The sequence below is a fragment of the Rattus norvegicus genome, chromosome 17 (genome assembly GCF_021556685.1).
Source record: "Rattus norvegicus strain SHRSP/BbbUtx chromosome 17, alternate assembly SHRSP_T2T, whole genome shotgun sequence".
Lineage (NCBI taxonomy): Eukaryota > Metazoa > Chordata > Mammalia > Rodentia > Muridae > Rattus > Rattus norvegicus.
Window position 1 is genome coordinate 18,772,702 of NC_141550.1, and position 22,735 is coordinate 18,795,436.

Consider the following 22,735-nt stretch of genomic DNA (forward strand, 5'->3'; position numbering starts at 1 on the left):
AAGGATGTGGGCAGGCATTGCTGGAAGAACATTCTGCACAGTCACCAGTCTTTGTAACTCCCGGCCATCAAGACCCATCTCAATTCTGGTCTGTGGTAGCTCTCTCCGAGATCCATCCTGTGCCTGTACACTTCACGTCCAGCCTCGGACACTACACGTTTGCTTAAGATCTCAGTTAAAAACAGGAGCTAATGTTTCTAGTAGCTTCTTTCCTGCTTTGTCATTTTTTGAAACTGAAACTGAAAGGGAGGGCAGAATTCAGAGCTACTCAAAAGAGACTTGTTATCGTCTTCAAGTCACTTTCTTGGAGAGAACTCATTGAGGGAATTATCTGTTTCTTGAGTGGCTTTGACTTCTAACTGCAGGACGGCATCATTTCCCAGGATCAGATTCTAGGACATCTGTCTGTAACCAGAGCCAGGCTTCCAGCCCAGCTGCTGCTTCTGGGTCTGCACTGCACTGAACCTTTTGACTGAAGGAGTTTTATTAATGACATCAAGGCAAAAAAAAAAAAAAAAAAAAAAAAAAAAAAAAGAAGTTGTACTGATTATAACATTAACTCCCCGGAACTGTTGACCTCTGACCCTGCCCCCAGCCCATGTCAGCAGTCTAGATGGAGAGCTACCCCAATGGGTTGAGCTGAGGGTTGCTACAGAAAACTTGTGTTTCCATTGCCTGTGGCTGGGGGTAAGCTTAGTGGGGCCTTTAAAAAAAAAAAAAGAGTCTGTGGTTGAATTTTTGACTTAAAGCTGTTTTGAAATGCCAAGCAGCCTGAATTCTTGGGAAACTCATTTGAATGAGACCAGCTGTAACTCAAGAGTGTATGTATATATGCATCCCTACTGTGAAAATCTGAAATATCCCCAAATTTGAAGCTTTTAGAACAGGCAACCTGCTGCAGTAGAAAATCCCACTGAAGCCTGTTTCATGAAGAAAATTACTCAAAATGTTATATAAAATGGCATTCGGGCTAGGTGTGCAAGTTGTGTATGAAGCCCAAATGAATTTTGCTTTTACACTCTGATCTTATCCAGCAGACAATCAATTTACTTATATGCAGGTATTTTTAAATTCTAAAAAACCCAGGAACCTGGATCACTTGTAGTTCCAAGAACTTCACATTTGGAATGGTCAGCCATTACATCCCTGCTGAAACTTTCATTCAGAGCAAGAAACCACCTGAAGATTTGGCACACATCTTAGATCTATGGATCTCAACCAAGGTATTGGAAGACATTTTCGATAGTGAGAAGGGGTATTGACTCTGGCACCAAATAGAGAACCAGAGGTACTGCGGAACACCTGCCAGTTTAAAGAACAGTCTTCCACCACCAAATTGTCTGGCCCTAAATGCCACTAAGTCTGGAGTATAGAACCCTCCCTTCAACTTTCTCCTTTCCCTCATTTCCAGTTTGTTTTAGTGGAAGATGAGCTACAGGCCTAGGAGAGGGTGGAGAAGAATAGCGTTGTGGGGCATGTTTTTCTTTTGCTTCGATCTGATTGTAATTATACCCTGCTTCTTCCATCCTGGCATAAAGTATTTAACTTGTTTCTGATTTTATAGCACGCTGTGTTAGATTTTTAAAGAGAACTTGGACTTTTAAATCATGTGACCTTTTGAAAAGGACTATGAGACTTTTAAAAGTTGCACTGTGTTTTGTATTATGATCACAGCATGAGATTTTGGGGACAAATGAGAAAGGAAAGGTTATAGTTAAACAGCCATTTGTTTGTGTGTCAACTTGACAGAGGGTGAAGTTAATCTGGCTAATCTCCATCATAAACTGGACATACCTGGGAATAGGGAACCTTGACTAAGGAACTTCCTCCATCAGATTGGCGTATGAACATACCTATGGGGACATTTTTCTTTTTCTTTTTTTTTTTTTTGGTTCTTTTTTTTTTTTTTTTTTTTTTTTTTCCGGAGCTGGGGACCGAACCCAGGGCCTTGCGCTTCCTAGGTAAGCGCTCTACCACTGAGCTAAATCCCCAGCCCCGGGGACATTTTTCTTAATTGTTAGTTGATACCCTTGGGCTGGTAGTCCTGGGTTACATAAGAAAACTGGCTGAGCACAAGCAGGAAGAAAGCAGTCAGTAAACAGTATTTGTTTATGGTTTTTGCAACAGTTCTAACCTCCAGATTCCTACCTTGAGCTCTTTTTCTGAGTTCTTACCCTAACTATGCTCCTTGATGTTGGGATAGAACTAGCAAACCAAATAAACGCTTTGAGTCATTTAAAAAAAAAATCACAGAAACAAAAAGGCAAACTAGAACAGGCCATACACACTTCGAACCAGTTGTTTTAGATTTTGTTTTGGTGCATTTGGGAAGAGACCAAAAGGTATAAGCGTAGGCTGCTGGACCTTGGCCCATTTGTTAGACCTGAGTCGTGTGTTTATGTTCTTCAAAGCACTTGTATCAGTTTTCTGTTGCTACTGTAACAGTTTCTTACAAACCTAGTGGCGTCAAATGATACAGTGTCTTGATTTAAGGTTCTTTAAGACCACAAAGCCAAGGCGATCAGAGCACACTGCAGCCGGGAGGGTTGAATTGATAACAAAGCTTCAGAGAAAGATTCATAACCTGTTCTAGTTCCTGGAGGCCACGTATAGTGTAAGCTGTGTGGCGTCATCCTCTGTCTTCAAAGCCTGCACTTCCACTGTACCTCTAGTTACTTCTTTTTCCTTTCTTCATTTTCAAACCTTTGTGATTGCCTTAATCCCTCCTGTGCAGTCGAGGCTACCCTTCCCCTCATGATTACTAATGCGAGATCAGCTGTGCCAGGAAAGGTATTTCTGCATTCTAGAGATTTGGGTGTGGGCATCTTTGGGAGAGGGAGATATTATTTTGAAGGGAGTCCATAGAAAAAAATATTTAAAATGTGTGTGTGTGTGTGTGTGTGTGTGTGTGACTGTGACTGTGACTGTGACTGTGCGTGCGCTCATGTGCACGTGTGCACATGTATGTGTGCATTTTAATGCTTCTATTTAGTGTTTCGGAAGGATATTTTATATAGTTGATGTACAAACAGAAAACACTTGGGGGATGATGAAAATAAGTGGTTTCAGTGAGGGAGAGGGAAAGAGGTGGAGAAGATACACCAGGTAGTGCTTCTCAACCTTCTGAGGTCTGTGGCCCTCTTTAATCATGTGGTGGTGACCCCCAACCATGATATTATTTTCATTGATGCCCCCACAACTGTAATTTTGCTACTGTTATAAATTGTAATGTAAATTTTTTTTGAAGCTGGCAATTTGTCAAGGGGGTCACAACGGGTAGGCTGAGAACCACTGTACTTGATCACCAGCTCCAGCCCTTAGAGAGACAGTTTCATCCTCACTTGGGGGTGAGGAAGTGGCTTGTTGAAAAGTCAGATTCCTGAACCCCAAAAGCCACATGAAGTAGGTCAAGGGTGGGGCTAGTTTTGGGGACTGATAGGACTTTGGATGTTGAACGCAAACTACCACTGGGCTGTACCTCTAGCCCTAGCATTTTATATGTCATGAGTCCTCCTCTCTCATTTATTTTGCAGGAAAGTCTTGGTATAACATTAAAGAGAAATTGCTGTAGAAACTTAAATAGAGGTTGTTGGTTTTTTTAATTTTATTGCATTTATTTGTGTGAATGTTTAATGTATTTGCATGTATGTATTTGTGTATGTGTATGTGTGCACAACTATATGTGTTTGTATACGTGTATGTGTTTATGGATGTGGCATTAGGGCTTGGATATGCCATATAGCATGTGCAGAAGTCAGAGGATCACGTGTGGCAATTGTTTTTTTTTTTTTTTTCAGCCGTGTGGGTCCTGGGTCAAACTTAGGTCATCATACTTGGCACCTGCTAAGCCGTCTAACTGGCTCATGAATCCCTATTTTAAAGCAGAACTGCATTTTAATAACTTACAATAAAACTGGGGTGTAACGCCAACATTAGTGTCCAAATAGACACATACACATCTGTTCTTGATAATGTCTCATAAGATTTAAGTCTCGGTAGATGCAAACCCCTATCATGCTAAGGCATGTTCACATTTAGGATCCAGTGGTTTCAACTTCTTACAGCTCATTTATAACAGTGTCCTCTCTCTGCGATTAACCCTTGTTGATGCAAAGGGGACTAATGTCCGTTAATAACTAAAGACCTGTGGGCAAGTTAATAGACTCCCTGGATCTTGTTTCAATCCGTCCTAACCAGGCAATCATTACAGGTTTGTTTGGGAGTCCAGAAAGAGCACCTGTGGACATCGTAATACAGAATACTTGCTCAATAAATGTTAATTCTAGAAACAAATTGATGAGTTTCATTTGGGGGATAGAAAGAGCTCAACATTCCCCTCTTTGTGATTCTTTGGACTCACAGCTTCTCTTTTGCTTATTCTCTGAATTATAGGAAAATCATGCCACTCTGTGTGCACTTTCTGGCTGGAGTACAGACTCATTAAAGACCCTGTTCATATCACACCCCCATTTATAGCACAGCCCCATTCATAGTATACCCACATTCATAGCACCCCTATTCATAGCACTCCCATTCATATCACACCCCATTCATAGCCCATCCCCCCATTCAAGGTTCAACCCCCATTCATAGCACACACTCCCACTCATAGCATGCTCCCCTAGTCATAGCACACCCCGTTCCTGTGGACAGTTAGCTGGTAGACTGTCTCCCCAAAGCTTTGTGTGTCGGTGAGGTGACTTGGCACTTCCCCCTTCTTAGAAACTCACAGGCGGTGTCTCACTTCCAAGGAGATGTGTAAAACTTCACAAGGACGTTTGTGACGGCCTCACTGGGGGAAGAGTTATTTACTACGCTTTCGTGAGTCATCGTGATGTCATCCCCCCCCTCAAGAATCAGCTCCAGTAAATTTACTTTAATGAGGACAGTTGGGGAGGGAGATGATACGTTCCACGTGTAACCTTGGCACAGAGCAGCGTGGAGTTGCTGGCACGTGGCCATGGTGAGCCATAGCAGTTATGCGTTGCTTGATCAAATTCATATTCATATCTTGTCGGCTTCCAACGAACCGGAGATTAAAAATAACATTTGTTTCTGTTTTCATAACTGCCTAAAAATTTATCCCAAGTCACTTTATTTTATTTAGCTTGACTTTTAGTCTTGTTTTAAATATGTGGCCTTTCAAGCAGTCAGAAAATACAGCCCAGCAGCTTGGCAATGCTGGGTGGGACATTTTTTCTTTAAGTGTTTGGGATTGAACCCCCTTTCCCATTATTTGATCATTTGAACAGCCCGCCACTGCCCCAGTGCTATCTATGGTCTCAGTTTGAGGTATACAGTTGACAATATTTATCAGCAAGGGCCACATTCCGAGACCTCCAGCAGATGCCTGAGTCAACAGAGAAAATCAAGTCTTTTATGTATCCTGACTTTTCATCTTTATTATCTGTCCAGTGAAGTTTAATTTAGAAGTTATGCACTGGAAGGCATTGGCAACTGTAGCTACTGGTAACGTAGAACGCTATAATAAAACCCTTGAAAGATGTTACATGACTCACTCTCTCAGGGTCTCTTACTATTCTGTGGATCTGAACAACCTCCACATATGCTTCCCCTTCTTTATGAGTTTGAGAAGTTTCCCCGTTCGCCACTTTTTCCTCTTTGGCTTGTCCAAATCACCAGCATCAACGGAACTGTAGTCTGTGTAGAGTGGGACAGCAGGACATTCAATCACACTCCTCGAAACGGTGTGCAAATTGAAACTTAAGAACTGCTTATTTCTGGAATTTCCCCATCGATATCTGTGGATCAGAGTTGAACTCAAGTAACTGGAAGCGTAGAAAAGGTAAAAATAAAGGGGCGGGTGTGTAGGAGTACTGTTACAGAGGTCAGACTTTTCTAGAGCCAGGTTTGGTCCTGTGGAGAGTTGACCAAGGAACAGATGAGCTGTCAGACCTCTGTCGGGAAGGGTATAATGTCAGGAGAGGCAGGGAAGGGGAAATATGGAGATGGTAAAACGGGGAAATACTGAGATGATAAAACCAGGAAATAGAGTTTATAAGATTTGGGACCTGCTCACTTGGGAGACTCAAGAGGAACAGAAGGAGTGACTCTCGTGTGTCTAGATTGCACCAGTCATTGATGTCCAGCCTGACTGGACCCGTAGACACCATGCTGCCAGGGACCCTCTTAGTGGTGGCCACTGCTCTACTAATGGTCCTATAGCCCTTCCCTTCTTGAATAGGAATTATAACCAGCTCCCCAACCCCAATTTGTCTAGGGTAGTCTGGAGTATCTAGGGCTTAGGAATGAGTTCAAGGTACCTAAATACTGGTATAAAATTGGGCATCAGAGGAACAGAGTTAGAATAGTCCTGTCCCAACAGCCCACAATGTTAATATGCTTCTCTGACCTCAGATTGCTCATCTGGAATTTTGAAAACCATGGGAGAGTTTGGTATTCACTGAGAATCAGTATACCATCCCTTCTCTGTTTAAGAACAACGGCTGGGAAAACAGTCTTTTGTGGTACTGCACACGGAGGAGGTCCACTGAGATGGAAACAGAACTGGGCCTCACAAACTATAATTACCAACGTGTTGCCACCACAAGTAAATATTTGAAGTAGACTAAAATGGCAGTGTCAGGAAGTGGGACCAAGAGGTCATCTGCACCATTCCTTTCCTCTACCTTTGTGGTGGTTGAGCATCTCCACTGAGAGTGATTCATGGAAAGAAGCGTGAGAGTGGGAAGGCAGGTATCAGAGGACAGCAGTCGTCGTGGGTGAATCCATCACCCAGGTGGTGGAGTCTCAGGTAGGAAAGTCACGAGGTGGGGGCCATTGGGACACCTCTCCTAATGTACTGGCTACATAGATGGGCAATATACTCAATGGTCTGCTCTTGGCCATGTTCCTATACAAGTGCACAAGCTTTCAACTTACTTTCTGTAAGAGAAAGGAGAGTTTTGGAGGAAGGGAAAAACGCCCATGGAAGGCAGAAGTACCCAGGAAGGACTGTTACTGCTCAGGGCATATCTCGCCAGTTAAAAGGGTGTAACATCGTCTCCAAAGAGTAATTAGGAAGCCAAGAAAGGAGGGCAGATCCTGGCTGTGTATCCTGTATGCTGCAGTCCAAATGGTAATCGTCATGAAAGCAATCCATGCTTGTTGGTGGCAGTCCTATGGGAAGCAGAATTAGATATAGAACTCTTGGACAGCCATGGGACTGCTGGCGATGGAGGCAGGAGGGAATTAAGAATGCCTGGGTATTTAGAATAGGCAAGATATAAGTAGTAGATGGCTGGACACACCCCAGATTCAGGTTCTTTTTGCCAAACATTAATGCACTGCCCTACTTTCCTTTAATGTTAGCTCACACTAGGAAAGAACTAATTCTCCTTCTGAGAATGTTCCAGAAAAGCTGGCTGGCATGGGCCACCTCACAGAATACTGCTGGCTACATGGTAGAGACTGCTAGTTTCCTTAGTCATATCTAAAACATTTGGAAGAATTACATTGCTAATCTGTTTAATCTTAGGACTAAAGGCAAGGAAGTTTCAAAAGAAAATCCACATTAAAAAAAATGTCCTCGTTTTACTCTTCTTTCTTCTGATTCTTTCAAGACTGTTTTCTTCTGCCCTCTTCCAGTTAGTCTTTCCCTGGCTTCTCTTCCTCTTCTGCTTCCCTTTCCTTCTGTCTCCCCTTCCTCTGACTTCTCCCCTACCTTTTCTTCTAACTCCTCCTCCTCCTCTTCACTGGACCCTGGATCTCACACATGCTAAGCATATACTCTACAACTTAGCTCTCCTCTTGCCCGCCATGCCTGGGTTCCTAATCACCAAATGATTAGAGAAAAAAAGGGAGCTTGTTTTCATGAGTTCACACTGTCATAAACCAAGTTATCAGAAATCACGAAGATGCTGGTTACCTACCAATGGTCTTGAGAGAGAAGCCCACACAAAGGAGGGCATGTGACACCTAGTCAGAGGGAATGCAGGTGAGCCCATACTGATGGTGTCCATGCTAGAAGCACTTTGGAGGAAAGGGAGAGAGAGCACATCTAGATAGAAAGTATCTGGAACTGGGACACTGGGCAAGAATTAAGAATAGTCCACAAGGTATCCAATATATCTTTAATGGCTCTGGGTAGTGCAAGGAAAGGCAGCTGTGGGGAGAGAAAGGCAAGGGGATAGAGGAAGCTGGTGGATAGATAACACTGAGCCAAGTGGTCTGAGAGAGCAGGAGTTTGGAAAGCACTGGAAATGGTACCTTCAAGGTGACTGACATTTCCTCTGACCTTGTTTTGTAAATGTTCTGTCAGAGGGAGAGGCAGGGATGCGGGCAGTGAGGGCACTCTGGACTGCGTTTATATAACATCCTTATCAGGGTTCTGTCCTCCTGACCTTAGAAGAATCAAAAGGTTGAGCTTCACCACATCCAGGAAATGTGGCTCTTGAATGAGACTTGGGGATAGCTCAGTGGGTAAAGTTCTTGCTGTAGAGGTGTGAGGACCAGAGTTCAGATTCCCAGAATCCGCGTAAATGCAGGGTGGGCTCCGTGGGCCGCCTGTAATTCCAGTGTTCTAGAAGCCCAGATGGAACTCTTAGATATTTATACCAAGAAGCTCTGGACTCAATTGAGAGACCCTGCTTCAAAGAATAAAGTAGAAAGCGATTGAGGAAATCTCTCAACAGGAACCTCAGCTTCTATACACACACACACACACACACACACACACACACACATCGCTGCACTGGTGGAGTCTGTGCACACACGTCCAAATGTGCATACGCCCAACCACATATGCCAAACACACAAGAATGGTAGAAAGGGATTTCCAAGTGTTTTAAAATTCCCTTTGAATCTCTAATGCATTGTTGTAAACATAATCTGCCCAATCAATGGTCTTTTGAGGTCCTTGACAAACATGACAAGTATTAAAAGGACTCAGGAGCTGGGGCTGTGGTACAACCATAGGATGTTGGGTACTTACTGTGCACTCACAAGCTCACAAGCTTTATCGTGTGTGTGTGTGTGTGCGTGCGCGCATGTGTGTGTTTTATGTACAGATGTTTGTGTGTGTCAGTGTATGTGAGAGTATGAGTGAGTGTGTGTGTGTTTTATGTGTATGTGTGCTGAGTGTGTATGTGAGAGTGTGAGTGTGTGTGTCTGTTTTATGTGTATATGTTTGTGTGTGAGTGTGTATGTGAGAGTGTGAGTGTGTGTGTGTTTTATGTACAGATGTTTGTGTGTGTCAGTGTATGTGAGAGTGTGTGTGTGTTTTATGTATATGTGTTTGTGTGTTGAGTGTGTATGTGAGAGTGTGAGTGTGTATGTCTGTTTTATGTGTATATGTTTGTGTGTGAGTGTGTGTATGTGAGAGTGTGAGAGTGCGAGTGTGTGAGTGTGTGTTTTATGTGTATATGTTTGTGTGTGAGTTTGTATGTGAGAGTGGGAGTGTGTGTGTGTGTGTGTGTGTGTGTGTGTGTGTGTGTGTGTGAGCGCATGCATGTGTGCGTAGATAGGATGAATGGACTAGATTTAAGTGATGGATATTTTGAGGACTACTGCCCTATATTATTTTTTGTTTTGTCTTTTATTGAGATCAGATCTCATTTATCCCAAGCCAGCCTAGAACTTCCTATAAAGCAAGGACGATCTTGGATGGTCATCCTCCTGCCTCTGCCTCCCTAGTCCTGGAATGTCAGACTTACACCACCATGCTTGGCTCACCAGATGCTGGTGATCAAAACAACAATGCTATGTATCCAGCCTTGGCCCGGGTTATGGCTTAGTAATTTAACCTCAGAGCATCTAGCGTGTGCGGTCTTATAATTTACAGTCAACACCTCCAGGGTGCTCCCTGAATTTATCCCAGCCTTTCAAATCCCTCTCATCCCTGTCTTAGCAGCCTTCCTTAATGAATATAGCCTCCCACCAAACACTGTGGCTCAGATATGGTGCATGCTTCTCCCTGTTTTGAAAAAATAAGAAGCAATATTTATCAGGCGCTTGCCTTTAAATCCATACTTTATTTACAGGAAGGCTTATGCAAGCTTACCAGCTTGATTGACTGTCTTTAAAAAAAAAAAAAATCCAACCCTTATCCTCCATCTTATTATCCTGTCTGGCTGTTCCTCTCCGAAGCTGTTTCTACTTATGTTTCCAAACTCATATGTTTTTTTCTAACTCTGTTTTAGACATTTTTTGTGTGTTAATTAGTAGCATCTGCTCCTTATGTCAGAAGACAACGTGCTTCCCTCCTACAAAGTGTCCAAATTGCAGGTTAAGTGGAAGCAGTCTTACTGCCTAAGCTGGTGCTACTGTTTGCTATTTTTAACTGGCAACAACTTACCTTCGGTCAGGCGTTGGGACTCGGGAAAGCTTAGCTGATTTCGGTTACAGCATGATTTATAAACGGCAGTGGGGTTTGTTGCTTTTTTTTTTTTTTCATGATTCTCCCCTCCCCCTTTTTCTAATTCTAGTTTCTTCTGACTATGGGTGCTACCCCAATATGAGAAGTGTGAATCCGTTCCTTGGTGTCTACAGAGATAGGTCCCAGGACCTTCAGAGATACCAAAATCCCCAAGGCCTGCGTCCTATAAATAAAGCAGCAGAGGGTTTGCATAAACCCACACAGTTCCTGTTCTGTGCTTCACGTCGTCCTGAGGTGGCTCATACTGCCTAATGCTGTGCGAACGCTCTGTTATCTGTTGTGCCGTATCGCTTAGGGAGAGTGGCAGAAAAAACAGTCTGTAAATGTTCCCTATAGAGCATTTTTTTCCTGACAGTGTGTGTGTGTGTGTGTATGTGTGTGTGTGTACATGTGCGTGCGTGCGTGCGCGCACTCATGTGCGTGTAGAAGCAGGTGTGCATATGTGTGTGTGCACCTGTGCATTGAGGCCACAGGTCATCCTTGCTGTTTGACGCAGGGTCTTTTACTGGAATGGGGCTTGTTGATTTGGCTGGGTTGGGTGACTTTTGAGCCCCAGTGATTCTGCTGACGCTGCCTCCCCAGTACTGGAGTTCTGAGAGTATGATAGCATGCTTAGGTTTTTACGTGAACCTCGTCCTTGCGCTTGCATAGGGAGCTCTTTACTAGCTGAGCTATCTATGCCCTCAGTTCCTGCCTATTTTTGGTCCTCTCTTGCTCGAACCCATGGGCTCAGAGCTCCACAGATGCAGACTTCTGCTAGTGTGGATGAAAACCATGCTCTTCATTGTTTTGTGATGGACTGTACCCTATTGAGAGTAAGAAGCTTGTGCCTTTAAACAGAAATGCTTTCCTTCCGACACAAAAACCACTCTGGATTTGAATTGAGGCAGAAGTCAGACGTGATGCCTCCCCCTTTTGTATTCTGTGCGTCTGTGTCAGCGAACAATGCCGATGTCTTCATTCACTCGTTTAAATAACTAGAGGGACAATAGGCTTTGCATTTTGTAGAATCCAAAGGCTTTGAAAACAACTTGTTCTCCCTCCTTTCTACTGAAACCATGTTGTCTGAATCCTCTATTGCCAACTAAGGATTTTTTTTCCCCCTCATTATTTTGAAAAATCCAAACAAATCATGGTGGTTGCTTCCCTTAATGTTCGTACTTTTTCTCACTGAGCATGGTAGCCCGGACCCTGCCACAATTCTGCCCTCTGTAAAAAAAAACAACAACAACAAAACCAACCAAAAAAAAAAACCATTAAATGGAAAATTCCAGACGTAAACGACTCAAAGGTTCCAACAAGCTTTATCACAGCAGGCTGTTCTATTTCATTATTAGTTATTGCTAATTTCGTACTGCACCTAATTCATAAATTCAAATTATCACCCCATGCTGGCTGGTTAATTGTTCACTTGACAGAAGGTAGACTTGCCGGGGAGATGGCTCCTGAGCATCCTGGTGAGGGATTATCTTGATGGTGTTAATCGATCAGGGAAGACCCATCTTAATGATGGGAAGGACGGTTCCCTGGACAGGGATCCTGGGCTGTCACACTGAGGAGAGGCAACTCAGCTGCAGTGTGCACTCCTCACATTCTTCTCTGACTGTGGGCATGACGTGACTGTCTGCTTGGAGCTTCTGCTGACTTGACTTGCCCGAGATGGTGGGCTAGTCCCTGAACCTTGGGCTGAAGGTTTCCATTTTTCCCTTTCCTCATTAAATTATTTTTGGTCATAGTAATTAAATACGAAAGGGTGTTGTTGGCAATGTACACATTTCAGGCATCCATTGGGGGTCTTGGAACGGAGCCTTTGCAGATAAATGGGACTGTGTGTGTGTGTGTGTGTGTGTGTTTGTGTGTGCGTGTGCCCGTGTGCCCACATGCATGCAGATACATGTGTGTGGAGTGTGTGTGTATGTATCTGTGCCTGCATGCATACACATACATGTATGTGTGTGAGTATGTCCATATGCATGCATATACATGAGAGAGAGAGAGAGAGAGAGAGAGAGAGTGTGTGTGTGTGTGTGTGTGTGTGTGTGTGTGTACATGTGTGTAAAGCTGAGGACAGAACAACCTCAGCTGTCTTTCTTCCCTTGGATCACTTACCAGCTTTTTGTGTCATCAAGATCCAGGAGTTTTCATTGGCGTGGCACTTGTCAAGTAAGCTACACTATGTGACAGTGTGCCCTAAGGATCTGTTTGCCTTCCTCCCCAAGTATTGGGATTACAAGTACTTTTTTTTTTCTTTTACCCGCTTTTTGTTTGATTGGTTTGTTGCTGTTGCTTTAATAGATTCTGGGAATTGGATGGAACTCAGGCTTCCTCTTTGCAAGCCAGGTACTTTACCAGCCCAGCCAGCTCTCAGGACCAGCACTGTGGTTTAAATACCAACTTCAGCATGTAAAGGAGGACACTTAGCCTGGAGGAACACATAGCGGAGTGTTTTTGAGTATCCTATATCCCGTCCGATAAAGAAAATGGAGCCTGTCGTGCCAGGTTAAGGATTTTCTTCAACAGCAAGAAATTTCCCCTTCATCCTCTCTGACAGTTACTCAGACTGTATATGGTGTTTAGGGACGTCCAAGGAGAAATGTAGAGGTCAGGGGAAGGTTGATGGAGATGCTCACGACTGGTTCATCTTTTGTGCTAAGGGTAGGTTAACAGCACCTTGTAGTGGAAAGCCGAAACTTCAGGCATGCACTTCCTAGATAGGAAATAAGGTTATCTTCTACCTGTCTGTTAGACCCTGTGTCCTGAGGTTGCACAGCCTCCTGAAACAGTGCCACGAGCTAGCAATGAACTGTGCAGAACTGTGCAAACATTTACATCTATGGAGTCTATTTTAGACACACACCATAGCGTTCCGTCTTGGAAAGGATATTCCATGACCTTTGCCCCATCCTCCTATTGGAGCAAGTCACACTTTCTAATCATCACTCAAGTGGAGAATGTCAGCAAGGCATGAATGTCAAGACACAGGGCCACTGGAGACCCCTTGGCAGAAGCCTATGACACTACCAGTGTTGTGATTTGTGTCTCCCACCCTATGCCCATGAATATGTATAATTTCCTGATCTCCCTGTAGTCTTTCCCAGCCTGCTTAGAGGCAGCTCTGATCTCAGACATGATTAGATTAGGAACTAGGAGGAAGCCTCGATTCTTCCTCTCACACAATTTGTCAACTTGACTCTGTAAATGGGTGTAGAACTCTGCCAGTTCTGGACGCAGGACTGTGCACGAAGGAGGCCAGTGCTCTCTCACTAAGCTGCGTTGCTAATTCAACCCAGACCCTTTTTAGATAGGCTCTCATTAAGAAACCCTAGCTTTCCAAATAGTCGGCATTCTAGGTCTGCACCCCGAGACCTGGCTCTCTCATGGCTCTTGGTAATAAATGGCTCTGTGTTCAGCCTTGGGCTGTGACTGTCCTTCCCGTAAGCATCGGAGTGATCTCGAATATATAAGACCAGGCATTACACACTCTCTTCCCTCTTTAAAGTAAAACTCAATATCTTTGCAGTTGCCTGTGAGGGTTTTTATGCTTATGAAGTTATTTCTGTGCTTTTTAAATTTTGTGAAATATACTTATAGATAAGAAATACCACACGTGTGACACTGTGACAGCATGGATACATGTTTTGTGGTTCATCTAAAATTCAGGTTTTTTTTTTTTACTTTAGTTTTTATTTTTTGTGTTTTGTATGAATGTGTACTATATATGTGGGTACCAAAGAAGGGCAGAGGAGGGCATCCGATCCGATCCCTAACAACTGGAGTTAGCAGACAGTTGTGAAAGCCACCACAAATGGGTGCTGGGAATTAGGCTCAGTCCTCTTAAAGGGCAGGAGGAACTCTTAACGGCTGAGCCATCTCTCTAGCATCTTACTTTATTTTTTGAAACACAGTCTCATTATGTAGCCCACATTGGTCTCTTTGTCCTCTTGTCTCCACTTGTCAAGTACTGGATATTATAGATCTGTGCCAGCACAGCAACCTTAAGTTTAGTTTCCATTCTGGATATAATAAAGTATTTTTGTTGTTGTTGTTCTTTCTAAGTGAACAGCTACTTTCTCCGGTAGCATTATTAAATCAACTACCTTTTCACCACTGGCTAAAGATTCCACCATGGATCTCTTTTGTTTCTTCTTGTGCCGTCTATGTGTAGTTGTTGCATTGCGAAGACACACCTAAGGGCTCAAATAAGTCACAAAGGATGCAGTTGTATTTGTAGAGATGGGGTGGCACTAGAATGTTCAAATTATCTGCAAAGCAACGTGAATTATAAATCACGGTTAATTTTAGGAAATTTTACCGGATACATTAGGATTCAATTCTGCTTAGGAGGCTAAGACTTTAGTTGAAAAATTTATCCAGCCAGATCAAGGTTGGCAAGCAAGTTTCACAGTTGGCAAGGTTTATTGCATTTGGCTTATATTGACATAGCAAGGGTGCTTATGACCCTCCAGAAAAGTATCCCCCAAATGCCTATGCAATCTGAACACCCGCTAGAGGCCGGTTTCCATCCCCATGGCTTCTCATCAAATACTCAAACATGCCCACTGATAGGCTTCTCCTCCCCTCTCCCCTCCTACCTCCCCTCTCCCCTCCTACCTCCCCTCTCCCCTCCTAGCTCCCCTCTCCCCTCCCCTTCCCTCCCCTCCCCTCCCCTCTCCCCTCCTACCCCCAATTCCGGGACTCTGACCATATTTATGTCTCATTTTATTTTGTATTATTGTTGCTTTTCTTTATTTTTTTTGAAAAAGCCTCATGTATCAGACTGGCTTCAAAATCACTTTGTAGTCAAAGATGGCCTTGAACTTTTGATCCTCCTGCCTCTACCTTCTGAGTGCTGGGATTATAAGCCTGCGCCACCATATCCAGTTTATGCACCACTGGGGATAGGACTAAGAACACCAGGCAAGCAGTGGACTAACTAGGCTTCACGCCCAGCCCCTTTATTTGTATTTACAGCGACACCAACCAGCAGACAAGAGCAATTTGTCAATGAAGTTAAACTCAAGCTTGTTTCTTTTGCTGTTGGCAGTGAAGGGTGTGGTGGGGAAAGGAAGCAGGCTGGGTTTCCTTTGTCCTCGAACTGGGGATGTGGCTCCATGGCGGAGCACTTACCAGCATGTGTAGAGCCTAGGGTTTCATCCCAAGGAAAACAAAACCGTTACCTTGTTCCTGGAGGTGCAGCGCTGAGTGTGGAAGCCAGGGCCTCCTCTGTCTATGAGCATTCACTCTACCCCTGAGCTTCCCCTCAGCCCCTGCTTAGGAAGTTTCTGCTTAAAAGGACTTTCAGGGGTTTGCCGTTGCTGCTTTAGATAAAGTGTTACTATACAGCCCTGACTGGTTCGTTGCTCACTACCTAGCCCAGGTAGAACTGAGCAGAACTCACAGTAGTCCTCCTGCCTCAGCCTCTCTATTGTTTTCTGGGATTATAAGTAAGTACTACATTGTCCAGCTTGGTGGTGCTCTTTTGTGACCCATTCCAGTGTGTATAATTGAGGATCGGCAGAGAATCATAAAATGAATCCTTTTTAATTCCATCCCCAGTGGGATGTGGAAAATGGAAACTGCTGTTCCCTTGGATGGTGTCTGTCTGTCTGTCTCTCTCTCTCTCTCTCTCTCTCTCTCTCTCTCTCTCTCTCTCTCTCTCTCTGTAAATTGAATGAGCACTGCTTCTCCTGTCTCCAGATGCATGGCGTTGGTAGCCAGCGAAAGTCCCCTTCTACCTCCCCGATCCCCCACCCCCTCTCTACATACAAATGGATTTTGCTCACAGACAGGTGACAGCAATATAATCCAGAAATGAAGTTCTTTGTTAAGGACAAAAGCAAATCTGAAAATTGAGCTCTGTGCATTAATAGAAATGTTAGGATGCCGGGTGAGCTTCTTTAGTTTAAAGCCACTCTCTATTACATTAGATGATTTTAATATCCTTTAAAAGTCAAAGAGAGCCGAAGGCAGTACTCCAGGACTATAATCCCAGTGCTTGGGCGATACACTGGGCTACACTAGGAGACAGGGGCCAGCTTGGGCTCTCAGGCAAGACTGTGTCTCAAAAGAAAATAAAAGCGAAAGAACTAAATGAGTCGATTAACGTAAAAGAGTTCAACCCAAAGTCTAGTCAGGAGCCCTGACTCACTTCCTGTGTCCTTAAGATGTGGATGGCTCTCCAGAGTGGGTGGGAGATTCATTGTAGAAGTTAAACGAAGTGACAGAGAATTCGTCTAATTCTAAAAGACCCAGAGAGAAAGTTGGTGGCCGTGAGAGCGAAAGCAGGAGCTATTTTTAGTTTCAAGAAAAAAAAAAGTTTGATGGCCCCCTAATAACTTGAGAGACCAAGGCCCTCTCCCTTTTCTCCTCCAAATTCCAAGACAGTTTTTCTTTGAACTTAGAAGCTCATCTTGATTTCTGTCAGTGTTACTACTACATACTGCCTCCCCCAACAAGGGGGTAAGTTACATTCAAGAGAACTGCCCAGAAGAAGAATGGTTCTCTTATAACCCCACCTTCTGTGGTATCCATGTCCTCTAGACATTTCTGTTTCCTGTCACATGCATTTCCAGACTGGACATGCACTGTGTGGCACTGAAGCCCGATTCACTTGGTTGAGTGTTGACCGAGAGCCCCCCCCCGCCCCCACCGTTTCTGTCTCTTGGCCGTTGGAATTGGGCACATGGATCTAAGCAGATGCCCCTGGAAGTCCTCTTAGAAAATGTCGACTTTTCCATAGAGCAGTAACCTGTAAAGTCTATCAAAGAGTCAGTTGTGGACTGGGGATGTTGGGAGTGTTTGCTTGGTATGCAAGATACCCTGGGTTTGATCCTTAGCACAGCATAGATTGAAGAAGGTAATGGACAGAGGGGGATTGTCCTTAGCTCAAGGTCATCCTTAGCTCAAGGAGTACTTGAGACAAAGTTTGCAGGAGAACAAAGAGTAGTGTTAGTTATCCCAATGATCTAGGTGTACACGTGAGGATGGTAGCTTTCTTGGTCATCCCGGAAGCCCTTCTGAGATTCTTAAAGTTTATTCAGACATTGCCTTAGCTCCCTTACATTCTAAAATGGAAACTGGTAATGAAGAACAGATCCGTTTACACTATGGACAACTGCAGGGGCTGGGGAGAATCGCATTTCATCCATACTGTGCCTGGGGGGAGCCATGACACAAAGACCAAAACGTGGGAGCTGAAATAGGTTGAGAGGGATGATCGGGGGCCTGGCCCTGCGTTGCTTCCATTCTGCGTTAGAGACCATGTTTTGTTCAAATTTGAGCCAAACAAAATAGGTCATTGAGACCCTCTTGGGGGCTCTTTGTTGTTATTTTGTGTTTTTGTTGTCGTTTTGAGGTCCATTCCTATTCTCTTGTTATGTGGCCCTGGCCACCTCCCAACTTGCAAGGAAGACTACCCTAGCCTCAAATCTGTGGCGACCTTTCGACTGTAAGGACTGCAGCCGAGGTTCACTGTGCTGGGCTCTTGGGGGCTCAGCTTTAGTTCTGATGTCTGCCCACATGTTGCCTGGACACACTAAGTCTTCTTATAAAAGTTGGGAGAGGGGCAGAGTGTCTGTCTTCAGGATCTCTCCTCCAACATCCAGAACTACAGCTAGAGCACGATGTAGCCACCATCCTCAGAACTGGGTGACAGCCCTCCCGCAGGCCTTCAAAATAGACAGGGGACAATGACTGAAAAGTTGAAACAATTAAAGGGGAGGGGGCGCACCAACTCCTTTGAAGTTGACCTCCAAACTCTCAAGCTGCCACAGTCAACAAAACAGTAGGGTTTAACCATGGTTCAGGAGAAACTGGAACCGTACCTGGGGACAAAAGGATTTTAATACAGCTTATGAAGGAAAAGAACTTTCCAGAATGAGCTGTATGTTAGGCGGTTCCAGTGTAGGCCCCATCAGCTGTTGCCAGACGGGGTGAGGACTCATGAATACCTTTACTGTTCATTTCATACCTACCATGTACAGTGATTAGCGTTTCCCACCCTGGGAGGAGATGGTATTTATCAAGTTTATCAAGAGGCAGGTGGGGGAAACCCATCAACTAGCTATGCACAGCGCAAAATGGAAATTTCCTTTCTCTTGCTATCATTTTCCTGTTCTATCCTAAAAGCTCTGTATTAAAAAAAAAATATTTGCTCATCAACCACATGAATGTTCATTCAAGCATGAGTGAGCTTGAAAGCAGGAAGGTTTTGGAGTAAGTTACCCCATTGCCATTGGTATTTACATGTCTTTAATCTCATGTGGAGTGTTTATTTGGTGTGCTGGGATCTTTTTATGAATAAGATACATGGCTATCCCCCCCATCCCCATAGCTCAAGCAGTAAGATAGTCTTGAAAATATTTTCATGACAAAGAGCCAAGAAAGTAGCCAGATTAACTTATTAGGTTCATTTCTAAACTTTTCAGGATAGCGTTTTTAAACACAGAAGCCCCCTGTGTAGCCTTTGCTGGTCTTGAACTCCTGATCTTCCTGCCTCTACCTCCTGAATGCTGGAATTCTAGGCGTACAGCATCACACACAGCAGTCTCAGACTGTAACAGCCTGGAGGAGTGATTTTAAAAAAGCAACAACAGCAGAAAATGTTCTCTACTTTCTACCCTTGATACCTAGAAGGTATTATATTTCGTTATTCAAACCTGAAGAATCTTTCCTTTACTGCATTCACTTGGTAAACTTGATAGTTTGCGAGCACAGGTCTACTGGGAATACTGTCTTGCCCAGCATGGTTCGCTTTATTCATATTCATATTCATATTCATATTCATTCTCTCTCTCTCTCTCTCTCTCTCTCTCTCTCTCTCCTCGCTCTCCCCCTCTCCCCTCTTCCCTCCCTTCCCCTCTCCTTTTTATCCTTTCCTTTTTCTTTTCTTTCTTTTCCTCTTCTCTCTCTTTTCCCTCCCTCTCTCTCTCTCTCTCTCTCTCTCTCTCTCTCTTCCTTCCTTTCCAGTATTTTAGGGCACCACTGTAGAGAAGATTGTGATAGCTTTGTTCAGCTGATGGACACACTTGTTTGACATATAAGGTAGACATTGAGAACGCCCAGGGATTTCCCCTGCATAATCACCAACTGCTTGAAGTGGCATTTTCCACTCTGACTTGCTGTTTGGTTTTGTTAGATTGCAGCATCCTGGAACGGAATGAAAGGATCTGTGCAGAGACGGCAAAAGTCAGGTTACAGTAGACCCTGAGCAAAACAGAGTGGACTCCAGCCTGCGTGGATGATCTTGAAACAGGAATGGTTTGGGGTAAGTCACCCCACTGGGGTTGGCGATTACCTGTTTTAAATTCATGTGGAGTATTTATTTGGTGTTCCGGGATCGGTTAGTGAATAAGATGCATAGCTATTTTCCCCCCATAGCTCAAGCAATACGACTTCAGGGCAAGACACATGTGGTTAGGAAAAATGAAACAAAACCAACAAATGAACCAACCAAAAAAAAAAAAAAAAACCCAACAAATAAGAGCGAGAACGACAGCATCAGCGCCCACACAACTCTCACACAGACAGTAACTAATCCGTGTGCTCCATAGGGTCCATTTTAGCCAAATTCATAAGGGATCAACCAACCCTACAGAGGAGTGTAGCTATCTGGTGATACCTTACACAATACCATAATCAATATTGGACCAGCAAGGAGGAGCTGGCATCAGTCGTTTCCAGACCACATTCAACAAGGGCTGCCTGTGTAACCTGTAAACATGGCGTACGATAGGCTCAGTTGAAAGATGTATGTGGTATGTCATTTATGATCAGGATGGCTAGTATTTCCTTCATAGCTTTTGGTCTGTTCTTCATGTTGGCGACCTTTTGGTCCTCACTCCTGTTTTTCTCTAAAATTTATAATACGTGGTTGTGAAATATAGTGACCATCTTGGCTGTAGAACGTAGACCTTGGTCCTTTTGTTTATTGGTGCTCTTGGTCCCCTGAGTGACAGTCTTGGTCTGAGTTACAGTCCAAGAATTCTAAGCTTTAAATATGTATTTTTTTTTAAAGAAAATATCTAAACGATAGACAGAAACAATATAGGTTTCTCAGGGTGCCTTTTTGGCTTCTTCCCCAGAAGTAATCCTCAGATCCCAGCCTGTTCATCTCCACCTATGGTGGAGGGTATTGGGAGAGCACAGCACCTGCTATGACTGCCCCCTAAAAGTGGGTGTGTCCTACTGATCTCCCTGGTCTCCTGCAAATTGAAAACTCAATGCCTTCTAGTACAGTTGAATAACTGTGGTCTCCCATTCTCTCTGGTGGAGTTTATTGGGTGCCTGGGGCAAACTATCATTTGCAGGGAGTTAGGGAGATCATCCTAGGAGCAATTATAGAAGAAAGGGTCCAGTCCCTAAGAGGCGCATCTCTACTGTCTTTTGGTGAAGCAGTAGACTTTCAGATTCGGTGGTTAATAATTTAACTCCCTTGTGACATTAAAAAAGGGGTGTTTCATGAATTTTGTATTAAAATAAACAAGACTAGGGTCTTTTAAATTCTTGTCCTTCCTTTTTTTGTTTTTCTTTCTATTGAGGTCCCAGATTTTTATCACTGTGTGGCTGACAGAGTATAAGCCGTTTCACTCCATGGAGCCTCAACCTTTGTTTTCCATTGAGAAGAAGGTTCTGGTTTTCTTTCTTGCTAAACATCTCCTTCCTGAAAGCTGAGCTGTGAACAGCAGTCCAAATGACGGTCACACATCATTCTTGTTAGCAGCTGGCTGTCTGCCTTGGAGTGGCACATTTTTCGGGTTTCATAACAGCGTTTTCTCTCTCTAACAAATGCCAAGTTTTGAGGATCAGGAAACCACGTGAGTTCTGAAGAGTGACACTGTTGACTGGGTGTGATCTGGAGACACCAGGTTATGACTGCCCTGGGTAGAGCGTCCTTCCTGTCTGGTGGGGCATCCTAGCCTGTATCTTTTCCCCCATATGTCTACTGTGTGCGGTGGGCCGTAGGAAATCACAAACCTGCTGAAGAAGACATTTGCTGGGGGTTATCTGTGGACAAGGCTTGCTCTCCAGAACTCAGGCTCTTATAAGTTCTTCCTGAGATCCCAGATGGCTAATGAATAATGTCTGGGACCTCCAGGCACGACCTAGAGCTGTGTGTTTGCTGGTACCCCATTTAGGTTGCAGCCCGCTGTAGGATAGGACCCATGTCACAGGCCAGGGTTTCTCAATGGTGGTCTCATCTCAAGACCTCCTATTTCTGATTCACCAGGATGTGGTTATAAAGTCAAAGACCCAGTGACACCAGGCTGAAGCAATCAGAATTTCTGGGGGTGGGGAAGCTCAAATGGCTTGCCCCGCCTAACTCTTTGCCTACTGGAGTTTCAAACAACTGTCTAGAGACTAATGGTGAATAGTTCTCCTGTCCTCCTGCCCACAGCAGAACCTGCAGGTCTGAGTACAGTGAAGGTTCCGACGAAATGCTCCCTTATTGATCTAGGCAACCTTCACCAGAGTCACATTCACCTTTTTGATTTATCAATTTTTAATGACAAAAAACTGAGGGATCCTGTCCACCATTTTGGGGAAAGGAAGTCAGTATATATAAACTCTCGGAGACCCAGTTCCAGCTAAACATCCTCTACCCCCAAGCTAGAGGCTCTTGGACAACACTCTAGTGTCTCTTTCTTCTGTCCCTTGTAACAGCAGCTCCTGCTGAGGTCTGGTATAAGGGGACATCTGCTCGCTCTGTGCTGGGCAGCTGGAGGAGAGCCACAGAAGGGCAGCCAGCTCCCAAGGCCATATCAGCTGCCCTCAGCAGTTTATTCTGAGTTGTATCTCTTTCAGCCGTTGGGACTTTCAGGTGGTCAGACTGAGTGGCGGGAGAGCCATCCTGTTAGGGAAAGAGACCCAAGTTAAGCCCCAGTGGCCATACACCAGTGGCAGTGGCAGAGTCTGGGTTTGAATCTGACGTTAACAGACTACAGTGATGACATCTGGCTCCTCTTCCTTCTGCCCTGCCACCCGTCCCGGAACCATGGGGTAATCAACCTGGCTTTGCATGACTCCAAAGAAATCTGTGGTGGCCAAGCTTCTGGCAGAACTCCTCAGTGGTTTGCCTGCTGCCCTAGTAGAAATGATAATACCCTCCTCGTTCTATGAAGGGCTGATGGGGCCCATCAGGATGGACGAATCTATTAAGATGACCATCGCTGAACGGATAATGAGAAAGGCAAACCCGGTTTCTCCTACTGTCTATTCGGAGGCAGAACACATCGTTGTGCATGTGTGCAAGCAGAACAACTCACTCTGATGGCGTCAGGTGGGGTCAGTCCTGCAGCGCTGCCAGGGTGATGAGTTGCTTCACCAGGCTTCCGGCCCACC

At 44.4% G+C, this 22,735-nt stretch overlaps 1 protein-coding gene across 16 annotated transcripts in view; it reads left to right on the forward strand.

Moving 5' to 3' along the window:
- The window catches only part of Atxn1 (ataxin 1), a 410,902-nt gene that overhangs the window by 93,113 nt on the left and 295,054 nt on the right, over positions 1–22,735 (forward strand). For all 16 annotated transcript variants that reach the window (NM_012726.4, XM_087589782.1, XM_087589789.1 and 13 more), the window contains 1 exon segment: positions 19,533–19,661. The gene's annotated coding sequence lies outside the window, so the exon portion shown is untranslated.